Source organism: Rattus norvegicus, chromosome 20, assembly GCF_036323735.1.
Source record: "Rattus norvegicus strain BN/NHsdMcwi chromosome 20, GRCr8, whole genome shotgun sequence".
Taxonomy (NCBI): Eukaryota; Metazoa; Chordata; class Mammalia; order Rodentia; family Muridae; genus Rattus; species Rattus norvegicus.
This window is the reverse complement of record NC_086038.1, coordinates 29,550,323-29,557,900: the sequence shown is the minus strand read 5'-3', so window position 1 is coordinate 29,557,900 and position 7,578 is coordinate 29,550,323. Positions and strand designations below refer to the sequence as shown.

Here is a 7,578-nt window from a genome sequence, read left to right as displayed (position 1 = left end):
CCCCAAACACACACACACACACACACACACACACACACCATACACATACACCAGAAACACAACACATACTTACACCACAGGTGCACACTATACACATACACATACACACACACATACACACACACACTATAAACACATACATACCATACACAAACACACATACCATACATATATACCACAAACACATATCATATACACACACACTACAAACACACACATCATACACACACACCATACACACACAGTACCACACACATATCATACACACATACCATACACATCCACCACAAATACACATCATATACACATACCACACCTCCCACATCATACATACACACATACCACAAACACACACCATACACAAACATACATACCACAACCACACACACTACAAACATAAAGACACCATATATATACATACCACAAACATACACAGACGCTACTCTCTCTCTCTCTCTCTTTTATCCTTTGTCTTCCTCAACTTTCTGATGTAGGGTTATTGTCCTCCTCATCAGATTCATCCATCCATCCATCTTTCCATCTCTCTGTCCATCTATCTGCCTATTTATCAATCCATCTGCCCACTTACCCATCCATCCATCCATCCACCCACCCATCCACCCACCCACCCACCCATCCATCCATCCATCCATCCATCCATCATCCATCCATCCATCCATCATCCATCCATCCACCCATCATCATCCATCCATCCATCCACCCACCCATCCATCCATCCATCCATCCATCCATCCATCCATCCATCCATCCATCCATCTGTGGCTTCCTCCTAACAACGAGGTTAACAACAGTCTGTTTATTGAGTACCTACTTGGCTCTAATTAATGTTCTAATTGATGTCCATATATTAACTCACACTAAAACAAATCAATGCAGGCTTAAGTAACTTGAGTTACACAGAGAGTCAGATGTACACTGCTCAAGCCACAGGCCTGGGAGTCAACCTGGCTTGCTCTTTCTGACCCACTTGTCATGACATCCGGCTGACTTGGCTGCCACAGTCATTCAGAATCTGACCGGTTTCTCTGACCTCACCCAGGACACCTTTCTGAGCTTGCAGCAGTGGCCTCTAGTTTCTGTGATGCATGCTCCTGAACCAGCATCCTCAACCCCTGACCTGGTGGCTGACCCCTTCCCAGAGTTGGACCTGGTTGAGAATAGGTCTACAGAGCGGGGCTGAGGCTCCACCATCTTGTCTTTTACCATCATTACCTAGGTGAGCCAGCTGAGACCATGTGCCGGCTAACTGTTGACAAGAGAGCCCTGGGGACCAGCTTGGAATGTCTCAAAGCCTTAAGCACACTTGAATGGAATTGGCTTATGCCTTTCAGAAATGTTCCCAGGTCCCCTGAGAGCCTCTAGACATGGCCGCTTGTTCACTAAGTCCTGTCCCAGGGGAAGGCATCTTGGGAAGGCTCTGCAGGTGGCTTGTGGCTTCCAGGACCCCAGGTGTCTTGCAGTCTCAGTGGCAAGTGACTTGGAGGCTGTTGACCATCCCCTCAGCTCCCTGGGTGTCTCTCAGAGAGCAAGCATCCTTAGCACTCTGAGTTCACAGCTGGAAAGGACATTTACTGCTGCTACTCCTGTTTTCCAGGCAGGAACCACAGAGAGCTCTTGGTTGTGACTGCTCTGGGAGGCATAGCCTGCAGGTTGGTGGTGGTTGTAGCCGCTCTCACTGTTTTAAGGCCCCTCAAGAAGTTCCCCTTTAGGTTCCCAAGAGTGACCAACCTAGAGAGCCACATATGGTTCTGGATTCTGAGTTTGTTGTGACCCAGAGCTTCCCTCAGTCCCTCAGTTGTCAGGTGTCTTGATAGCTGCTCCCCTCTCCCTCTCCTGCCGCCCCCCAAACCCCGAATATCAACACAGAGCTGTGAATCTTTCTCTTCCTGGGGCCCCACCCTGCCTAGGCCCACGGACACTGAAGAGAGACCTGGCAGGATTCTCTGGTAGTTGCTTTTCCAGCAGATGGGACACATTGATGTCTCACCCGTCCCGTGAGATGTACTAGAAGCAGGCATCAGAGCCAGGGAGGCCACGACTCAGGCCTGTGGCAAGGCCTTTCTCAGCTTTCTCCATACTGATGGGTATACCTTGTGGCCACTGTCCCTCTCAGAGCCTCGAACCGAGAGGGGGATCCAGATATCTGAAGTCGTTTCAAGTTCCGCTACAGGGTAAATGACTGACAGCAGAGCCATTCTTGCAGCCACATGTGGGAAATAGGAAGAAAGGGGAAAGGAAAGTGGGAGGACGCCCACCCTGCCTCTGCACTGTCCCTCACTAACCTCCTCCATCTATCTCTTCGGCCACTCCTTCCTGTCCCTCCTGTTCTGCACACAGCTCTTAATTTGGTCTTCCGCCCAGCATGGTGTGCAGTAAACCGCTGGCCCTCAGCCAGGTTTGCATGGAGTTTTATGAATTTCATTAAGCAGGTCCCCCACCCCTCACCTGTGTGAAGGGCTGGGCTGAGTATCCACAGGGCAGCTGGTTGGCATTAAAGACCCCAGGAGGCCCTGCTGCTTCCAGGGCAGCCTGTTTAAGGACCTTTGACCCTAGTGACCTTTATCTCCATCCTTCTTGGATTCTACAGGGGCTCTGTCACAGCTCACAGTGATGTCTCAATCACAGCCCAGCACCTCTGCCAGGGACAGAGAACCTTGGCGATGCGGACGGAGTCTGCTGCCCTCCTGCCCCAGCCTAGGTTAGCTGCCTTTCCCCCATAGGTGCCCCCTCCTGCTCTGCCAGAGCCATTTCTCAAGTCCCCTCTGATGGAGGCCTGTGCCGCCCCTGTCTGCATCTAACTTTGGCAGCTTAGGTCCCTGGAGGAGGCGGGAGTGACTTTAGGTGACCTCTGAACTCCTACCCAACCTCTGACCCAGGAGTGCTAGCTTGTGAGATAAAAGTTGGCTGCTGCCCTGGTTTGGCCTCAGGGCTACCTGACCCCAGCCTCAACTGCTGTGGCATATGCGGTAGTTTGAATAAGAATGGCCCTCATAGGCACCTATATTTGACTGCTTAGGCACTGTTTAGAAGGATTAGGAGGTGTGGCCTTGTTGGAGGAAGTGTGTCACTGGGGGGGTGGGCTTTGAGGTTTCAAAAACTGGTGCTAGACCCAGTCTCTCTCTCTCTCTCTCTCTCTTTCCGACACCTCTCTTTTCCTCCCTGCCCCTGTTGCCTGTGGATCTGGGTGTAGAACTCTCATCTACTCCTCTAGCACCATGTCTGCCTGGATGTTACCATGCTGCCCACCATGACAATGGATTAAATCTCTTAACCTGTAAGCCAGCCCCAGTTAAATGCTTCCCTTTATAAAAGTTGCCATGGTCACAGTGGCTGAACACTGATTAAGACAGGTCATCTCTATGGATGTGAGTTCAGAGGGCTGGGGACCCACTTAGGATGCCTTGTCTTCTGGCTTTAGGCTGTCTGCATTTCCATAGAGAGACTCTGGGGCCACTAATGGGTAGGGCAACCTTTTCACATCATGGGGCATCTAGTCTGCAAGACAGGGAGTGTCACCTCCCACGTTCCCTTAGAGAAGGGCACCAGCTCCATGAGGATATGTGACAGGGCCCTGGTCACCACGCTAGGCATAGCTTGGTTTGAGTTCAGCCAGTCCCAGGAGGGGTGCTCGTGTTGGGTCTTCCCTGGGACCCCTCTGCTGCCTCTGTATCTGCCTCTCCCCAGAACTCAAAAGAAAGGTTGCCAGGGGGACAGGAGGACCCCAGGGATGGAGGTGCAGTGGGCGGTACTTGGCTGGATCTGTGGATAGAAAGATGTTGAGCTCCTGGAATAGACTATTTTTTCCACAGGGAGGAGGAAGTCTGGGTATGGGAGGAGGGCTGCAGAGTGGCTTCTTTTGGATAGAAGACATGTATGCCTGGGTAACTCAGAGCCTTAGCATTGCTGACAAGATCTAGAAGCCCATTGGCCAGATGAGAGCAAAGTGACTTGGTTGGCATGAGTCTCCCTGGGGGACTCTCCCCTGGGCCCTGCTGACTCTCCCATACTGCCCCCATGACTGGCTAATCTCTGTTGGGGCAGGGAGGGGCAGAGCCCGGAGTAGGGAGGGGCCCCAGAAGTCTATGTTGTCCTTAGTTCACAGCCTCAGTTTAGCATCTGAATGTACGTCTGGTGGCCCCCAGCAGCCCTATCTCCTTCTGAGGCAATGGCCTCTTCTTCCGTCCTCTGGTTGTCCCTAACTCAGTCTGTTGGATCCCTGCTTTCTTCTCTCTCCTGTCTCTGTCCTCTGGGTTTCAGATCTGGTCACCTAGGTTCATCCACCTGCTAGTGATCCACTTCCGGTCCCCAGGACCCACAGGGCAGGGGAATCTATATGCTGGATGACTGAGCTGGACTCAGTCTGTCTGGCCTCTCTGATAGTCTTTGCCTCGGGAACAGGAGCAGTACTTGGCGGTGAAGGTGACTGAGGGCTTCTTATGACTGCCAGGATCCAGGTTTGCTCCTGCCCAGTGGTCCCCTTGTTCTGCCTAATACATTTTCCTTTCCATGTGATTTCCTACCCCCGGCGTGCTGGGGATATTCATACAGCCAGTCACAGATTGGATCTGGCCTTAGTGTGTTCCTCTGTAAAATGGGAGAACAAGGCTTCTGTGTAAGCCCTCAGTGAAGAACGCACAGGACAATGGGGCCTTTTGGTTTTGTTGAACAAGCCACTCAGGCTTGGGATGGGATGGGGATCCATTCTAGATGATTCCTTCACAGGTCACATGACATAGAACTCTCCCTGCTTCTTTTTTTTTTTTTTTTTTTGGAGCTGGGGACCGAACCCAGGGCCTTGTGCTTGCTAGGCAAGTGCTCTACCACTGAGCTAAATCCCCAACCCCCAGCTGAGCCCTTTCTATATAGTGGGAAGCCTCCCTACCCACCACACATCCCCACCCTCTGCAGAGCAGCTGAGTAACTGTCTAATCTTTCTGGCCTTGCCTATTCTAGTTTCTATCTGTGCCAAAGGGATTAAAAAATTAATTACTTTTCATTTTCGTGTATGAATTTCTGCCTGCACGTGTGCCTGTGTACCATGTGCATGCAGCGCCTGCAGGGCCACAAGAGGGCAGCAGATCCCCTGGAATGGGCAGGAACGACAGCCGTGTGTGACCTGCCTCATGGGTGCTGCCCAGCAAACCCTGGCGGTTTCTCTGCCACAGCAGCAAGTATGTTTAACTGCTGAGCCATCTCCCCAGCCCCCGAAGAGAGGCTTTAGAAACCCGTTTCATTGGCACGAAAATGTTTAAAAAGTCCTCAGAGCTGATGTAGAGACCTCAGCTGGTTTTCACAGGTTATAGAACCAGTAGGGATCAAGGTGGTGGCTCAACCACAATAGCCTAGAAAACTTCCTCATGCCCAGCCAGAAGTCTCTTCCCCACTAATTAGACTGGAATCACAGAATCAATTACATCTGCCTGGGAACGACCCACTTGAGACACCGAGTATATTCTCCCTCGTTCCCGCCAGCTTCCTTCCCTCCAGTGTTACCTGAGACTCATCTCCAGAGCTGCACAGTCCTCTGTTCTTCTTCATGGTATTTGCCGGAAGACTGTGTTACTGTAAAAATTAAAAAGGAACACGTTTTCTATCAGTTCTGGAGAGCCGGATCCACTTGCTCCGGCTGCTACTCTGCCACAGAGCCTGCAAGCCGCCCACTCCTGGCTGTCTTCCTTTTAGCAGCTCTCTCCATGAGGTCCCCTAGGCAGTAGTTACCACACCTGACACACACACACACACACACACACACACGCACGCACGCACGCACACACACACGTGCGCACTCTAAGTGTCGATTATTACTGCCTTGTGGCTTTGCAGGTAGTTGAGATGGTTAACTCTCTCTCTGTCTCTCGTCTGTCTCTGTCTCAGTCTCTCTCTGCGTGTCTCTGTCTATCCCTAGATGGCTACAGTGATGTATCAGAAGGTGACTTTTAACTTCTGATTCCCCGACCTCACCTCTCAAGTGCTGGAGGCATGGGTCACCAAACCCAGTTCATGGCCCTGGAACCCAGAGCTTTGGGCATACAAGACTAGCGCTCTCCCAACCGAGAACACCCTTAGCCCCAGCCCCTCTGTATTCTGGATTTGAGGCATTTACTGGAATTTTTGGCTCTGTGCCTGATATATATTGTTTCTTTTTTCTTGTCTGTCTGTCCCTCATGCCTTTTGCTGAAGCCCTGGTTGGTCTGAAATTTGCTATGTAGAAATGAGGTCAGCCACCAACTGCTTGGGAATCCTCCTGCCTCAACATAGCTAAGATGTGCTTTTCTTTCTTTCAAAAGATCTACACACCAGAAGAGGGCATCAGATCTCATTACAGATGGTTGTGAGCTACCATGTGGTTGCTGAAATTTGAACTCAGGACCTCTGGAAGAGCAGTCATCATCTCTCCAGTCCTAAAATGTGCTTTTCAATCCCTATTTCCCTCTCTCAGGTTCTGAGCCTTGCCTGGGAGCTCCTGGGCTCCGACTACGGAATGACTTTGCTCAGGCAGACCTTTGTAGGAGGCCCACGGAGAGGTGAGGCGCTCTGGAGCGGAAGCACATGCAGTCCAGGAAGATGATATAGGACAGTGATCTTGAAGAGATGGCTACTAGCAGCATAAGTGTTCCTAAGAGAAAGAAATCCTCACTTAAGGAGGAAATGGCCAGTGAACCGGAAGAGGCAAGCCCCACCACCTCTAAGAAGAAAAGGAAATTTTCTGAGGAGCCTGAAGCTACACAAAGAGCAGCACAAAAAAAAAAAAAAAAAAAAAAAAAAAAAAAAAAAAAAGGGAAAGCCCCAGAAGGCGCAGGAGGAGGACTAGAACGGACCTGCTTGGTGGGAGGGGCATACCTTAAGGTGGCAGCTCCTGCCCATGATAAACCCCGATAAAAACACAAAACTAGAAAAAAAAAGATGATATATATGCCTGGCACAGCCCTGGGTTCGGTCCTGACCGGTCTGCAGTGAGATATGTGCTCTCAGGAAAACCCTATTCCCGGTGCCTCAGTTTCCCTTCTGTGAAATTGGAGAACGAAGCCTCCTTCCCCTTCATCTCACTAGGCAGACATAAAAGTAAAGGAAGGCTAGGTTTACTATTGGTATTCTGTCTCAGCTCCACCCCCATGGCTACCTGGCAACAGCCAGGTATGCTCCGCCCCACAGTTGCCTGGCAACAGCCAGCTGTGCCTGCCTATAAAGGGGGCTGCTTGGCCCCTCCTCTCCCTTTTACTTCTCTCTTGCTTTCTCGGCTCTCTTTGTCCCGGTCCCTTCTCCTCCCATCCCTCCCCTTTCCCCCCACGTGCCCATGGCCGCCTTTTCCTCTCCTCTCCTCTTCTCTCATTAAACCTTTCCACGTGGAACCATGTTGACTTGGTGCGCTTTGTGCGGCGGTGGGCTGAGATTTAGACCCCAAAACTTATGCCTATCCCAGAACGGAGAAGGCAGATCTCTATGAACTGAAGCCAGCCTCGGTTACTTAGAAATCCCATCTCAAAAACAAGACAGCCTGTAAGTGAGGCTCAGGGATCACTGCAGGAGAGGGGGTGGGAGATAGTAAGAGCAAATACA

General features: G+C 51.0%; 1 long non-coding RNA gene across 1 annotated transcript; it reads right to left on the bottom strand.

The window, feature by feature from the left end:
• Positions 1 to 761: 761 nt before the first annotated feature.
• On the bottom strand, positions 762 to 7,159 carry LOC102555785 (uncharacterized). The gene is made up of 4 exons (XR_001842552.3): positions 6,862 to 7,159; positions 6,523 to 6,637; positions 5,515 to 5,583; positions 762 to 2,217 (listed from the first exon to the last, which is right to left on the bottom strand). It is a non-coding gene; the product is annotated as an uncharacterized LOC102555785 (long non-coding RNA).
• Positions 7,160 to 7,578: the final 419 nt, after the last annotated feature.